General features: G+C 38.2%; 1 protein-coding gene and 1 long non-coding RNA gene across 5 annotated transcripts in view; one reads left to right on the plus strand and one right to left on the minus strand.

The window, feature by feature from the left end:
* LOC115508432 overlaps window positions 1-17,798 on the plus strand; it is a 367,104-nt gene that overhangs the window by 310,456 nt on the left and 38,850 nt on the right. The gene's annotated exons all lie outside the window — the stretch shown is intronic.
* Window positions 1-17,798, minus strand: part of FHIT (fragile histidine triad diadenosine triphosphatase) — a 1,435,036-nt gene that overhangs the window by 13,023 nt on the left and 1,404,215 nt on the right. The gene's annotated exons all lie outside the window — the stretch shown is intronic.

Here is a 17,798-nt window from a genome sequence, read left to right on the forward strand (position 1 = left end):
CAGAAGGTGTGAGGTAGGGTATAGTTTCATTGGTTTTCTAAATGGATATCCACTTTGCCCAGAGTCTTTTATTGGAAAGATTTTCTTTTCCACACAGCTCTGTGACTTCATTTTAAACATAAATCAAGTGTTCATATATGCCTGGATCTGGGCTTTGTATTTTGCTCCATCTGTCTACTTATCCTTGCATTGATACCTTGCTCTTTTACTTTTGTAGCCTTGTAATAAGTTGATATCCTGTAGAGTAAGCCCTTCTATGCATCTAAGTTGTTTTTTAATAGTCTCTGGCTACATTTCCACAAGCATAATTAACTTGTAAATTTTCGCCACCACCACCACCACCACTGCCACCAAAAATAGCCTATGGTCATTTTGGTCTGAGTTACGTTGAATTTACAGGTCAATTTGAATTGAGTCTTTATGAAATTGAGTCATTCATCTCTCCATTTATTTAATTATTTTTTTAAATGCCTCTTACTAATACTTTCTAGTTTTTTGTCTAGAAGCTTCCATATCTTTATTCCTAGGCATTTGATTTCTGATATTAATACAAGTATCCCCTGCTTTTTGAAAATTCTCTTTCCACCACTTCACTTTGACAAAAGACCTACATTAGTACCTGTTTTTGCTAAAAGAAATATGAATTGGATTTTTGCTTTTATGAAAAAGGAAAAAAAGCAAAAATTGTGTTCAGCCTGTGTTTTGCAATGAATACCCCAAGCAGGGAGAGCAGCCCACCAAGCTCCTTCTCAGGGAACTACACTCAGCATCTCAGCATCAAGCCACCATGGCCTTGACCTGTGTCTGTGAGCATCTGTGCTTTATCTCCATTTATTTTGTGCATCCATTAGCAAAATGTGTCCTGAAGTGATGTGTCTAAAAAAGCCTAAGAGAGTTTATTTTTGGGTCTGGGAATGCTCACAAAATTTTCCATATAATAACTTAATGGTAATTGCTTCTTTGCTTTACACCATTTCAGCTTACAAAAGGTTTCAAAGGAACACTCTACTTAGAGATAGTGGGGAAACCTGTATAAGCTAACTTCAAATTTTTTTTTCATTTTCTAACTGTGTGGCTGTTATGGACTGAATGTTTGTGTCCCTCCAAAATTCATACATTGAAGCCCTAAACTTCAATGTGATAGTAATAGGCGGTAGGGCCTTTGGAAGGTAATCAGGTTTAGGTGAGGTCATGAGGATTGAGGGCCCCTATGACCTTATAAGAAGAGTAAGAGACTAAAACTTGTTCTCTCTCCTCCATGTGAGAACATAGTGAGAAGACAGCCATCAACAAGACAGGAAGAGGGTTCTTACCAGAACTCATCAGTGCTGGCACCCTGATCACACAGCTGCCAGAACTTGTGAGACATAAATTTCTATTGGTTATGCCACCCAGTCTGTGGTATTTTAGTAGCTTGTGCTAAGACAGTGGCTAACTTTAGTGTCTGACTTCTGATTTCAGCTCAGGTCATGACATCACGGTTTGTGAGTTTGAGCCCCACTTTGGGCTCCACACTGACAATCTGTGGCGTCTTCTTGGGATTCTCTTTCTCTAACCCTCCTCTGTGTGCTCTCTCTCTCAAAATAAATTAAAAAACTTAAAAAAAAGTTTAGAGGGAAGGGCAACATGGCAGAGAAGTAGGGGGAAACCATATGTCCCATGTCTCTCAAATAAAGAAGCCAAAGGACTTTAAACACCAGGGCCTGGGAGGAAAAGAGACTGAATCTACTAGGAAGAAAATGGGAAAGCTAGAAAAAAGATAGAGCACTAATATAGCAGTGCTCACAGGTGCAGAGCACACAACAAGCTTTTAAAACACATAAGGGACAGAAAAATAGACATAATTATGAAATGAAAGAATTATCCTCCAAAAAACTCCAGGAAGTAGCGACACCTAACTAATTGATCAAAACCGATTTAAACAATATAACAGAACAAAAATTTAGAATAATAGTCACAAAATTAATCGCTGGGCTTGAAAAAAGCATAGAGGACAGCAGAGAATCTATTGCTACAGAGATCAAGGGACTAAAAAATAGTCATGATGAATTTAAAAAATGCTATAAATGAGGTGCAAAATAAAATGGAAGTGGCCACAGCATGGATTGAAGAGGCAGAGGAGAGAATAGGTGAATTAGAAGATAAAATTATGGAAAAAGAGGAAGCTGAGAAAAAGAGAGATAAAAATATCCAGGAGTTTGAGGGGAGAATTAGAGATCTAAGTGGTGCAATCAAATGGAACAATATCCATATCATAGGAATTCCAGAAGAGGAAGAGAGAGAGAGAAAGGGGCTGAAGGTGCACTTGAACAAATCATAGCTGAGAACTTCCCTGATCTGGGGAAGGAAACAGGCATTGAAACCCAAGAGGCACAGAGAACTCCTTTCAGACATAACTTGAATCGATCTTTGGCACGACATATCATAGTGAAACTGGCAAAATACAAGGATAAAGAGAGAATTCTGAAAGTAGCTAGGGATAAGTGGGCCCTAACATACAAAGGTAGACACATAAAGGTAATAGCAGACCTATCTACTGAAACTTGGCAGGCCAGAAAGGAATGGCAGTAAATCTTCAATGTGATGAACAAAAAAAAAAATATGCAGCCAAGAATCCTCTACCCAACAAGTCTATCATTCAGAATAGAAGGATAGATAAAGGTTTTCCCAAATAAAAACTGAAGGAATTCATCACCACTAAACCAGCCCTAAAAGAGATCCTAAGGGGGATTCTGTGAGTGAAATGTTGCAAGGACCACAAAATACAAGAGACATCACTACAAGCATGAAGCCTACAGACATCACAATGACTCTAAACCCATATCTTTCAATAATGACACTGAATGTTAATGGACTAAATGCTCCAACCAAAAGACATAGGGTATCAGAATGGATAAAAAAAAACAAAAAACAAAAAACAAACAAACAAAAAAACAAGACCCATCTATTTGCTGTCTACAAGAGACTCATATTATCATTTTAGACCTGAGGACACCTTCATATTGAAAGTGAGGGGATGGAGAACTATCTATCATGCTACTGGAAGTCAAAAGAAAGCTGGAGTAGCCATACTTATATCGGACAAACTAGACTTTAAATTAAAGGATGTAACGAGATGAAGAAGGGCATTATATAATAATTACAGGGTCTATCCATCAGGAAGAGCTAACAATTATAAATGTCTATGCATCGAATTCGGTAGCCACCAAGTATATAAAACAATCACAAATATAAGCAACAGTATTGATAAGAATGTGGTGATTGCAGGAGAATTTAATACTCCACTTATAGCAATGGATAGAACATCTAGACAGAGAATAAAGAAACAAGGGCCCTGAATGATAAATTGGATCAGATGAACTTGACAAATAAATTTAGAACTCTGCATCCCAAAGCAACAGAATATAGTTTCTTCTTGAGTGCACATGGAACATTCTCCAAGATAGATCACATACTGGGTCACAAAACAGCCCTTCATAAGTATACAAGAATTGAGATTGTACCATGAACACTTTCAGACCACAATGCTATGTAACTTGAAATCAACTACAGGAAAAAGTCTGGAAAACCTCCAAAAGCATGGAGGTTGAAGAACATCCTACTAAAGAATGAGTGGGTCAACCAGGCCATTAGAGAAGAAATGTAAAAATATACGGAAACAAATGAAAATGAAAATGAAAATACAACAATCCAAACACTTTGGGATGCAGCAAAGGCAGTCCTGAGAGGAAAATACATTGCAATCCAGGCCTATCTCAAGAAACAAGAAAAATCCCAAATACAAAATCTAACAGCATACCTAAAGGAAATAGAAGCAGAACAGCAAAGACACCCCAAACCCAGCAGAAGAAAAGAAATAATAAAGATCAGAGCAGAAATAAACAATATAGAATCTAAAAAAACAGTAGAGCAGATCAATGAAACTAAGAGTTGGCTTTTTGAAAAAATAAACAAAATTGATAAACCTCTAGCCAGGCTTCTCAAAAAGGAAAGGGAAATGACCCAAATAGATAAAATCATGAATGAAAATGGAATTATTACAACCAATCTCTCAGAAATACAAGCAATTATCAGGGAATACTATGAAAAATTATATGCCAATAAACTGGACAACCTGGAAGAAATGGACAAATTCCTAAGCACCCACACACTTCCAAAACTCAAACAGGAAGAAATACAAAATTTGAGCAGACCCATAACCAGCAAAGAAATTGAATCAGTTATCAAAAATCTCCCAACAAATAAGAGTCCAGGACCAGATGGCTTCCCTGGGGAATTCTACCAGACACTTAAAGCAGAGATAATACCTATCCTTCTCAAGCTATTACAAAAAATAGAAAGGGAAGGAAAACTTCTGAACTCATTCTATGAAGCCAGCATTTCTCTGATTCCCAAACCAGACAAAGACCCAGAAAAAAAGAGAACTACAGGCCAATATCCCTGATGAGTATGGATGTAAAAATTCTCAACAAGATACTAGCAAATCAGATTCAACAGCATATAAAAAGAATTATTCACCATGATCAAATGGGATTCATTCCTGGGCTGCAGGGCTGGTTCAGTATTCACAAATCAATAAATGTGATACATCACATTAATAAAGGAAAAGATAAGAACCATATGATCCTGTCAAACGATACAGAAAAAGCATTTGACAAAATTCAACATCCTTTCTTAATAAAAACCCTCGAGAGAGTCGTGATAGAAGGAACATACTTAAACATCATAAAAGCCATTTATGAAAAGCCCACAGCTAATATCATCCTTAATGGGGAAAAACTGAGAACTTTCCCCCTGAGATCAGGAACACGACAGGGATATCCACTCTCACCACAGTTATTTAACATAGTGTTGGAAGTTCTAGCATCAGACAACAAAAGGAAATAAAAGGCATCACAATTGGTAAAGATGAAGTCAAGCTTTAACTTTTTGGGGATGACATGATACTATACATGGAAAACCCGATAGACTCCACCAAAAGTCTGCTAGAACTGATGCATTAATTCAGCAAAGTCTCAGGATACAAAATAAATGTACAGAAATAAGTTGCATTCTTATACACTAACAATGAAGGAACAGAAAGACAAATAAAGAAACTGATCCCATTCACAATTGCACCAAGAATCATAAAATACCTAGGAATAAACCTAACCAAAGATGTAAAAGATCTGTATACTGAAAACTATAGAAAGCTTATGAAGGAAATTGAAGAAGATACAAAGAAATGGGAAAACATTCCATGTTCATGGATTGGAAGAATATCAATGCAATACCAATCAAAATTGCACCAGCATTCTTCTCAAAGCTAGAACAAGCAATCCTAAAATTTGTATGGAACCACAAAAGACCCCGAATAGCCAAAGTAATATTGAAGAAGAAAACCAAAGTGGGAGGGATCACAATCCCAGACATTAGCCTCTACTACAAAGCTGTAATCAGCATGGTATTAGCACAAAAGCAGACATATAGACTAATGGAATAGAATAGAAACTCCAGAATTGGACCCACAAAAGTATGGCCAACTAATCTTTGACAAAGCAGGAAAGAATATCCAATGGAAAAAAGACAGTCTCTTTAACAAATGGTGCTGGGAGAACTGGACAGCAACATGCAGAAGAATGAAACTAGATCACTTTCTTACACTATTCACAAAAATAAACTCAAAATGGATGAAGGACCTTAATGTGAGACAGGAAACCATCAAAACCCCAGAGGAGAAAGCAGGAAAAAATCTCTCTGACCTCAGCCGCAGCAATTTCTTACTTGACACATCTCCAAAGGCAAGGGAATTAAAAGCAAAAACGAACTATTGAGACCTCATCAAGATTAAAAGCTTCTGCACTGCAAAGGAAACAATCAACAAAACTAAAAGGCAACCGATGGAATGGGAAAAGATATGTGCAAATGACATATTGGACAAAGGGCTGGTATCCAAAATCTATGAAGAACTCACCAAACTCCACACCCAAAAAACAAATAATCCAGTGAAGAAATGGGCAGAAGACATGAATAGACACTTCTCTAAAGAATACATTCAGATGGCCAACAGGCACATGAAAGGATGCTCAACGTCACTCCTTATCAGGGAAATACAAATCAAAACCACACTCAGATAACACCTCATGCCCATCAGAGTGGCTAAAATGAACAAATAAGGAGACTATAGATGCTGGCAAGGATGTGGAGAAACAGGAACCCTCTTGCACTGCTGGTGAGAATGCACACTGGTGCAGCTGCTCTGGAAAACAGTGTGGAGTTTCCTCAAAAAATTAAAAATAGATCTACCCTATGACCCAGCAATAGCACTGCTAGGAATTTACCCAAGAGATAGAGGAGTGCTGATGCATAGGGGCACTTGTACCCCAATGTTTATAGCAGCACTTTCAACAATAGCAAAATTGTGGAAAGAGCCTAAATGTTCATCAAATGACAAATGGATAAAGAAAGTTGTGGTTTATATATACAATGGGATACTACTTGGCAATGAGAAAGAATGAAATCTCGCCTTTTGTAGCAACATGGATGGAACTGGAGAGTGTTATGCTAAGTGAAATAAGTCAGGCAGAGGGGCGCCTGGGTGGCTCAGCCAGTTAAGCATCTGACTTCGGCTCAGGTCATGATCTCACAGTTTGTGAGTTCAAGCCCCACATCGGGCTCTGTGCTGACAGCTCAGTGCCTGGAGCCTGCTTGGGATTCTGTGTCTCCCTCTCTCTCTGCCTTTCCCCTACTTGTGCGCTCTCTCTCTCTCTCTCTCTCTCTCTCTCTCTCTCTCTCTCTCTCTCAAAAATAAACAAAATATGAAAAAAAGAAAAAAAAAGAAATACGTCAGGTAGAGAAAGACAGATACCATATGTTTTCACTCATATCTGGATCCTGAGAAACTCAACAGAAGACCGGGGGGAGGAGAAGAGGGGGAAAAGGTACAGAGACGGAAGGAGGCAAACCATAAGAGACTCTTAAATACTGAGAATAAACTGAGGGTGGGTGGGGGTTGGTGGGGAGGGGAAAGTGAGTGATGGACATTGAGGAGGGCACCTGTTGGGATGAGCATGGGTGTTGTATGGAAACCAATTTGACAATAAATTTCATATTAAAAATAAAAAAGCTTAGATATATTGATCTTATATTAAGAGGTCTTGTTAAGTTTAATCACTAATTATACTTGTTTCTCAGTAGATTCATTTCTGTTTTCTGCATGTATCAAACTATCTACAAATAATGACAGTTTTATTCCTTCCTTTATAATCCTTCTATCTTTTGTTTATTGTTCTTGCCTTACTGTACTACCTAGGACCTTGAGTACATTGTGAAAAAACAGGGCTCATAGTGAATATTCTCATTTACAATCTCAGATAAATAGTTTACAGTGTTTCATCCTGAAGTACACATTCCCTTTAGTTCTAGTGTCCTGGAACTTTTGTATTTATTATGTTGGATGTTGAATGTGATTAATATATTTTTCTGCATCTACTGAGATCATCCTTTCACCTAGCTTTTATTAGTCTGGTGAAAGACAGTGCTTGAGAGTCTAATGTAAAAGCACACTGCATTGGTCATAATGTATTATCCTTTTCATAGATTGTGAATTCTCTTTCTCTCTCTCTCTCTCTCTCTCTGTCACACACACACACACACACACACACACACACACACACCATCTGTCTACCTTTCTGATATATTTTAGGACTTTGGTATCTGTGTTTCCATGTGCCATTACTCTGGAGATTTCCTTTATGTTACGTTCTTGTCATGTTCATGTGCAAGGCAATTCCTACAACAAATTGAGAGGCACAAGAATTTCCTTCTCTTTCATTTTATTTTCTGTCAGAATTTTTCCAACAGTCATACAGATAATTATCTTATTCAGATTCTTGTTTCTTAATTGCATAGTAGAATTCAGCAGTAAAGTTATCTGGGTCTAATGCTGTCATTGTGAGAAGGGTTCTAATTTAGGTTGGACTTCGGTTTTAAATTTTTTTTTTTTAGTATTTCTTTATTTTTGAGAGACAGACAGAGGGAGACACAGAATCCAAAGCAGGCTCCAGGCTCTGAGCTGTCAGCACAGAGCCTGACACGGGGCTCGAACTCATGAACTGTGAGTGAGATCATGACCTGAACTGAGGTTCACGCTCAACTAACTTTTTTACTTTGTGTCAGTTTGGGTAAAATGTGTTTTTTCTAGAAATTTACAAATTGAACCACAATTTTCAAATTTATTGGCCTAAAATTATTCGTTATATGCTCTTTTCCTTTTTAATGACTGCAATATTCAGATGCTTAACATATTACTTTCAGCTTTTATTTCCTTCCATTAAATGCACAGCAGTCATAATTTAAAGTAAGTTACTCTATAAACACGTTTAGTTGCATCTACCATTTTTCGTTTTCTTCATTTAGTTCAAAATTGTTTCTAACTTCCATTGATTTCTTTTTCTTTAGCATTCCTTTTGGATGAGTCTGCCAGTGACAAATTCTCTTAGCCTTGTCAGAAAGTGTGTTTATTTCACTTTTATTCTAAAAGAACGTGTTAGCTGGCTATAGAAATCTAGGTTGATGCTTATTTTCTTTCAGCTCTTTAAAGATGTGATTCCATAGTCTTGTCATTTTCTTTTTTGCTCTTGTTGCCTTTGGTCTCTTCCTTTATTACTCCTTTGAATGTAAGGTTTTCCTACCCTACCCCCACTATTAAACCTGACAACTCACTCTTTGTCCTTCTGCAGTTTTATCATGATAAGCTCAGGTGGGGATGCCAAACCCCCTGCTCGGGGTATGGTGTGTTCTTGAATTTTGGATTGGTGGCTTTTGCCAGTTTTGAAAAATTCACAGCTATTATCTCTTTAATTATAGCTTCCACTGGAAGTTTTGGAATGGTGAATACATATCTATGAGGCTTTCTCATTATATTTTATGTCTTCTGACCTCTCTTATCCTTTTTCCCACTCTTCCTTCATCTCTTACTGGTTCATGCTGAATATTTTCATATGGTTCATCTTTAAGAATTTAGTAACTTTCCTTTTCCTGCTAAATTCATTCCTGGGGTTATTGTATTTTTGTGTTCTAGAATTTCTATTTGGTTCTTTTTCACATCATCTCATTTTCTTATAGATCCCAGCTCTCAGGAAAGGTTTTTAAAAATCTTTCCTTTCTAGAAACAAGTTAAACATAGTTATTTTAATGACTACTTCTGATCATTCCGATTTTAGGTATCCTATGATTCTAATCTTATTTGTATTGACTCGTCTCCAAATATGCTATGGGGTATGTGTGTGCACATTCATGTGTTGGGCATTTGAAGAAAATAATTTGTAGACGTGATTTAAAATCTTGGATGATATTATTTTCTTCCAGGGATTATTCTTCTTTGCTTCTGCCAGGAACCTAATAAGACTAGCAAGTTGGGATCTCACATTTCCAAGACTGAAACTTTCTTGATTGCCCAGATGATTTGAAATTGTGCTGACGCTGGTAGCAGGGCTGGCTTACATCTGGGTCACTCTTTTTTTTTTTTTTTAATTATTTATTAAAAAATTTTTTTTTAATTTTTATTATTTGAGAAAGAGACAGAGAGCAAGCAGGAGAGGGGGAGAGAGAGAGGGAGACACAGAATTGGAAGCAGGCTCCAGGCTCTGAGCTTCCAGCACAGAGTCCAAAGTGGGGCTCAAACCCAAAGACCATGAGATCATGACCTGAGCCAAAGTTAGCCACCTAAACGACTGAGCCACCCAGGCGCCCCTGGGTCACTCTTTTTTGAACGGTATCACCTTCTCAGATTTTTGCATGCCCACCCAGGTATGGAGATTTAGAAAGTGCTCTACTATTGGAAACCTAGGTTTTATTGTTTTAGCCCCATCTGCCTCTCCAAGACACAAATACGCTCAGCAGAAAAGCAGCCTCAAATGCTAGGCTCCTCTCTGGATTTCTAGCTGCTCTTGGATCTTGACCTTATATTCCCTTGCTGGTTTGTTACCTTTTAGCAGATATTTGTGTATATTCTATACAATTTTTTCCTAGTTGAACACTGTGGGATATTTAATTCAAATTACTTTGTATGGTAGGAATAAAAGCAGAAGTCATACCTTTTCTTTTCTCTTTTGGTGGTCTGAAAATATCCTGCCCTACAGGTTGTATTCTTTAATTACTGTTTAAACTAATTTATCATTACCTGAACATTTCTATAATTTATCATCTTTAAAGTATAATTGAAATCACAGGGAAAATAATGAATCTACATATTGGCACAAGTAATGGATACTCATAGTCTCCATTGCTCACCATTTGTGATAAATTGGAGGTAGTGGAACATACTGAAATGTCTCTTGTATCATCAGAGAAGTATTAAATCTAGAATGAGCACAATTTAGAACTGTTTTTGCTAGTGTATTTCCTAGCCATTACTTTGCATTATTCTAAGAAAAACCTTAGGATATAATTAAGGTGCTTTCCACAATAGTAATTCGGATACAGGAAAAGTGAGGCACAATAGAATAATGTGTCCAAGTCCACAGAGTAAGTTTAGTGACTATGTTCCTAGGGAGAAAGCTTTTATTATTTAAGACATTTCCATTGACAGTAAAAAACAACATGGCAGACAATCCATACATTATTCTTAGGAAACTGAAAGTTGTCTTTTTATACTTTGATTTGGTGGTGAACATGTCTAGTGCTTAGGACAAGTGACTAAAAAAAAAAAAATATATATATATATATATATATATATATATGTGTGTGTATATATATATATATATATGTGTGTGTGTGTGTATATATATATATATATATATATATATATATATATATATTATTTTTTGTAGGGGGGCTGAGACATAATTTTCACCTTACCAGTCTTTTCAAAGCACATTTTAGAAAGTTCTGTGTAAAGCTCCAGACAAGCATTTTCTTTAGAGGGGGAGGCATTATCTGCCACCTGACTTTCTCTTGATTCCAGATTATTTATGGGAGGCTCTAGTAGGGGAAACAAGATTTGCCTAGTGACAGGGTTGCAAAATGGTAATAGGTCAGTTCATTGGGGTCTGGGAAGGGCATGGCATGGATGGCAGGTATCTATCCCCTAAATGATCTGGCCACAAGAAAGTGTAGGAGAGCTCCCAATATGGCTTCCATAGCACTGTCTTTCCTTATTTACCATTAAATGAGGGAAGAGGAAAAAGAAGGGGCACATTACATAGAATTGGGCTGAGGGTCTAATTTTACCAACACTATTGAGACAAGTGGGCCTAATGGGATATTTTAATTCTGTAAATGTTGTTTCCTTAGCTCCTCTCTTTTCTTCCCTCCATTGTTTTTGGATTTTACTTTAATAAAGAAGATATAGTCTCCATTGCTCATCACTTAGGATAAGTTAGAAGGAATAAACCATACTGGGGCACCTGGGTGGCTCAGTCAGTTAAGCGTCCGACTTCCGCCCAGATCATGATCTTGTGGTTCACAAGTTCGAGCCCCATGTCAGGCTCTGTGCTGACAGCTCTGAGCCTGGAGCCTGCTTCTTGGATTCTGTGTCTCCTTCTCTCTCTGCCCTTCCCCTGTTTGTTCTCTGTCTCTGTCGCTGTCAAAAATAAATGAAACATTAAAAAAATAAAAAATAAAACATACTGCAGTGTCTTTTGGAAAACTGTTAACACCAAAAGGAGCACAATTTAGAACTGCCTTTTCTAGTGTGCCCTCATTGGTTGAGCACTTAACTTGATAGATGCCTGGAATGTCAAAATAATGGAGGACTTATTACGTAAGAGATGGCTTAGGGACATGTTAGGGAAAGAATGGAATGAACTGTACAAACACTAGTTATGACAAAATGATAGGTTGAAGATTACTAATATGAATGTTTAGAGCCTTCCTTCATATTAACCTCCCACAACCTCTAGGAGATTCTTTTTCTACCCTCCTCCTTTCTGGCAGAGACAAAGACAAAATGAGAAAAATGAAAAGAGAACACCACATAGAGTAAAGAGAATCAAGCATTGAAAGGAAAAAGAAAAAAAACAAGTCTTGGGAGTCGGTAAAATTTTTTGGAAAGTTTTTGCAAGAGTATGCATATTGATGTGTGATACATTATCCATTTCTGGAGATGCGGATCCTGGGGATGGTGATGATGATGGGCTTTGTTCTATTATCATTTTCCAAGATGCAACTAAAGCAAAGTTATAATTGGAATTTGGATTACACTTTTCTGAAAAGAACTCTGTGCTGAGGGTTCATGTCATTCAAGGATTCATGAGAGTTAACAATTAACCATGGGACATGAGTCATTTTTACTATCACTTGAACTAAATCTCAGTGGAAGAGTTCTGTAGATACTTTAGTCATCAATGGCCTGTAGAAATATTTTGCCTGAACTATTGGCCACATGTAAGAGACAGCTGGATCTTGGTAAAATATTACAAAAATAATCTAAAGCTAAAACCCATTTTGAAGCCATGGGGTATAGACTGTCTCAGAATTTGTATAAAGGGAAGTTTTTCAAGTATAACTAGATGGTCATCTTTTTGGGCTGTGGCAAAATAAACCACTTAATAGGACATCAGGTTTGATTATTTCTAAAATTGCTATAAATCTATGGTTTCTCATTCACAATTTAGACCATAGTGACTTGATTTATATTTAATCCAAAACATAGAGTCTTTAATTCCTTACTACTGAAATCTGGTTCTATAAAGGTAGTCTTCACAGAATAAGAGGAGAGGCAGCACAATCCTCTAGAAACATGAAGTGCAGAAGAAGAAAAACCAAACTAAAATCTCTTTTCCAGCTGTGTTTAAAATGATGACTTTTTTTTTATAAAGAGCTTTGAACATACTAAAGTGTCATTAGCCTTAAAGAATCTTCTCTTGTACTTCCATGGTAAAGAAAAATTTTGATTGTATTAATTTGGCAATGAGTGTTGGTAAACACATTCATCAGTCCTAATCATACCTCCACATGGGGATTGCCTGGTAGGTTTAGGATTGAACTGCCAAGGAGCTGACATTAAAACCCTCCTCTCTCCTGAGAAAACATGAGAATACTATGATCGACTTTCTGGCCTTTCTCATCAGAGGCTGCTAGGCTGAGAGCAGACCCTCTCTGAGAAGGATGAGAATTTGTCCAAACTGGTGGGGTATCTTTTAAAAGGCACGATTCAGTGACCAGAACAGGTGCTAAATAAGCAAACCTGTCCTTTCTCGTCCACCTCGACTGTTCATGATTATGATATAAGTGTGGTCCAGTGGCTGGAATTATGGTGATTTTTCAAAAATGCCAGTGTCAAAATTTTGCCTCGACAGTATATCTGTAACTACTAATAATGCTGTTTTGGGCTGACTCAGTTGCTTTGAAATTGCATGGCTCTGTTATGAGTAATGAGAGGCAACCAATTATCTATAAAATAACGGCATGCACAGAGGAGAGTTTGATGAATTACAAATGAACTCTGCTGACACAACAGGGTGTGGAAACCTTCTCTGCTCTTCCTATCAGAGTTAGGGGTGATGCTTGCAGACTTTACAAGCAACTAGCCCACTCAGTTCTAACATGGGGTGGGAGCCTTCCCTCACTAGGACACATGGCATTGCTTTACAATTAAGTAGGAAGCTCAACACGGGTGTATAAAGGCAGCACACCCAGGTATGAAACACCTATGTAAAGAATTATTATGTTCCAGGAAAGATGCAGTTAGATAAGGGATATGGATGCACTGTAATCTGATGTGATTCAGAACACAGACCAAAAGAGCCATCACAAAGCCCCATCTCGGAACTCAGCCCAGTATGTGGGGAGCCACTGCACAAATTCACCTAAGCAGAAGGCAGATGTTGAATTCCTAGAACCAAGGGATTCCCACCCTCATCAGGGATCTGTCAGGTGGAGGAGCTTCATTCAGCAACACTTGGGCTGTTGTCTCTGTCGTGCCTGATGAAGGCAATGTCTGTTTTTCACTATTGCTTAAGAAATTGCAATTCAAAGTTATTTTCTGCTAGGAAAAGGATACAGAGAGTAGTCAAAACACCAAAACATCCTGCAGGATTACATGGGAAGATCAAGAGAATTCTATACATCTAAGCGAATGTTGATGCCCTGATGGCTTCAAGAGGCTGAGTAAAGAGTTCATAGTTTGAGGATGTTTATCTCTGTGGTCCTATGGCAGTCTTGTCATGCTTGGGGATTAATGGGGGTTTATACGTAAAGAAGATACAAAACAGGGGTTTCTACTTACTGAGAGGTTGCTAGTATTTCCACACCAAACATTCAGGAGAGAGTAGGTTTTTTGTTTTTTTTTGTTGTTGTTGTTTTTGTTGTTTTTGTTTTGTTTTGTTTTTGTCTATTATAGTCCCTTCCCCATATTGGGCATCTCTGGGTACAGGTTTGCACACCGGTTTTTAAGATAGACTAATGGCAAACACAGTGTGAAGGCCAAGCCCTAGGAGTTGGTCTCCCAGGAGAAGCAGTGATTTCAGATAGATCCCATCAGCCTAGAGACTAAGCATGCCTGTCAGGAGCAGTAGGGCATGATGTGGGGCTTGCTGCCCAGTGTCCTCCAGCTAAGTACAAGAGACTGGGCTCTTATCCCTAGGGAAGCTGACTCTGGTTCCCCCCAGGTGCCTTATCTTCTCCACATACCTGGTGAGAGACATGGGGAGCACTAACTTAGGGGGATTGCTACAGGTCTGGAGTCAGCTTGCTCTGGGTTTGAATTCTGACCTCCATTGCTGTCTTCCAAAGACAGGTATCATTTGTCTGTTTATGATAATTTTAGATGATCTTCACTGAATCTCACTATTAATAAATTATTCCCTTTTAATCCTTTTAAATAAGTCAAATAGAGAGTCTTTGTTCAGTTCTGGAATGGAATGCCTCTGTAACAATGGCTAGCCTCTCTTTTTAGCAAAGAGAGAATGAATCTCACTCCCAATGTCTATAGGCAAGCAACTATGCCAAACTGGAATTCATCAGCATTGTTTTTCTTTCATATTTATTTTTATGCTTAATTTCTAATTGCAAATAATACTTGTTTTTCATTGACGTTAACATAGAACGTTTAAAAGTGAATCAGGTGAATAATGAGTAAACAATACCCTGGTACAAAGAGAGAGAGAAAGAAAGAGAGGCATGATGACATAGGAATGAGAGAGATTTGGGAAACACTGTATTTGCCCAAGGTCATATTACTTAGGTACTTGGTCACATGGTGGAGTGCAGAGGACAGGTGCCTAGATAAGTATTAGTTCAGTCTGGAAAAACTTGCAAGCAAGGAGAGTTGGAATGCAGGGGCCGTGTTGGCTGGGAAAGTGAGCTCTTTTAGCAAGATAGGCAGTCCAGAGACTAAGAGAATGGTCTTTGGGGTTTGAGTGTCTGGGTTTCTATCTCAACTCTGTCACTTGGAACTATTTACCTTGTAATAACACTTAACATCATTGAGATTCAGTTTTCTTATTATCTGCAAGATGGGATAATAGAACCTGTATCTTAGAAACTTGGAGATGTTGGCTACTATTATCCTTTCCAGGGCTGAACCCTAGCCTACCTGCCTTTGTGCATGTTGTGAATTGTGCAGTCTTCCCAGGTAAGCAACATGAATGTCTTCATACTGGCTCTGCCTAAGACCGACTTGCTGCTGAGGGTGTAATGGGGAAACCTTGGAGAGGTCAAGCTTATCTGAATTTCACATAAACAATGAATAATTTTTTAGGTCTAGGTATATTCAAATATTGCATGACAGCCCTATTTATTAATGAAATTTCAGAAGTTCTATGAATCCCTTAACATTACATAAACATTTGGTATGCAGATGCATTTTGAAAAGGAAGGAGAGTGGGTATCAAACCTTTGCCTCTAAGGGGACATATATATTATCCCTTTATATTGCAGGAGATGATGGTGCTCTTGGTGAAATCTTAGGAACCTATGCTTAAGTCCCTAGCCTCCAAGTTACTAGTTGAGCTATTTGGCAACCCACATCATCATCACTCCTTTTCTCTGTTCCTACCTCTGATGGCTGGGAAAACTGAAGGTGATTTGTTTGGTCTGTAACCAAAGGCCTTTAAAGAGAGATATTAATGCTAATTAATTTAAAAAACCCACAGGTATTGTGGCAATAGTTTGTACAGCAAGCTGGGATGAATGTCTTTCTGGCAAGACTTCCAAGGCAAGTTGATTCACCCAGAAGACAGGAGATGTTAGGCCTCAAGGCATGACAGAAGCAAAAACTGGTGAAGCAAAGCATACAGGAAACTTGGGTAGTAAGTTTAAATCCTCTTAAAATGTCTAGAAAATGCATTCTAACACAGAGTCCTACAATTCAGCAAGCCTCAGGAAAAGTCTAGAGCTTTCTTGCCTTGATCTGGAAGTCCCTATTACATAAGAAACTGGAAGAAAAAAAGAAAAGATCAGCTTAGTAAGTTGAGTCTGAAGAACAGCAACCCCATTTGAATGGGACATCTCACAATGACACACTGGCTTTCAGAAGAGGAACAGAAGGAGATCTGCAGCCATGCCTATGGGTCTGTGTTCTTAGGTAGACTGGCTTGATCCAGAGGAAGGAAGGAAGGAAGAAGGGAAGAAGGAAGAAATGAGAAGGTGAACAGTAGAAAAGTTTAGAAATAAATGATCAAAGACAGCTTTTGCTAGCACTACACTATATCCCTTCAGGCAATTGAATGGAATGCAGCTGACAAGCCAATGACATTCTCCAGTTTCACTCTCCAATGAAATAAGTGTTCTAGAATGCAAGTGCCTGAGCACTAGGACATGCATGAACAATAATGGGGGAGACATAGTTGATACTTGGTCTTCAAGTAATTGGAATACTTTAAAAAGGAGGCAGGGGAAAGAATGCCCAAGAAATGCACAAATACTAAAAACTAACTATAAAAGACTCCTATTTCAAAGGGAAAATGGAATACAATGAACATGTTTTCTACCTAAAAATCATGACCACTAAGCAGTGGATATAATTTTATATAATTCTGTTGCTACCAGTATTCACTAATTGTGTTTTTAATTTGTGTCTGTCTACTTCAACAGCTTATAGTATAAACACAAGACCAGATGAAGCAGACAATTCCCAAAAGGAAAAAAACTATTTAGGAGAGAGACACTTTATCTGAGGACCATGGAAGGAGTTTTGTTTCTTTTGTTTTGTTTTTAACAAGGTTGACAGATAAAATATAGGTGGTAATTTTTAGTCTAGGGATGCCCCAATATTTCATGGCAACCCCATTTATTAGTACATTTCAGAAGATCCATAAGCTCCTGGATATTCTATAAATATTTGGTGCAGATATGCATTTTAAAAAAGGAAACTGGCTACAGCTTTCCACCAGAATCTTAAATCTGTCATCTCTCAACAGTTCAACATCATTAATGCCAAGAGATAATTCTGTCACGTCTGCCCTTTCCCTGTGGCCTTGAGCTTTCCAGCAGCCAAAACTAAAGGGAATTTGCAAAAGCAATTTACCAAATAGCAGCTGAAGAGAAGAGGCCCAAGTGGAAGAAAGACTGATCTGGTCAGAAGATAGTGAGTCAGCTGGCTCACAAGCCCCTTCCAGCCTATGTAGAAATCCGAGACTAGAGCTCTCAGTGGGTATTAACTTTTTAAAGGATCAGGTATGCATTACAAAAGATCTTGGGCTGCCTGGCAGGATTGAACTGGAGAAGGGCAGGATGGTGACCCAAGGTGGGCTAGGGGAAGGTGGCTGGAAGGAAGTGAGCTGATAGTTATGTAGAAGGTGACATGGAGGCAGGGAGGAAGAGGAAACCCAGAGGTAGGAATCCCTGCCTCAAGGGTCAGGGTTTTTTCCGCTCAG

The sequence above is a fragment of the Lynx canadensis genome, chromosome A2 (assembly GCF_007474595.2).
Source record: "Lynx canadensis isolate LIC74 chromosome A2, mLynCan4.pri.v2, whole genome shotgun sequence".
Classification (NCBI taxonomy): domain Eukaryota; kingdom Metazoa; phylum Chordata; class Mammalia; order Carnivora; family Felidae; genus Lynx; species Lynx canadensis.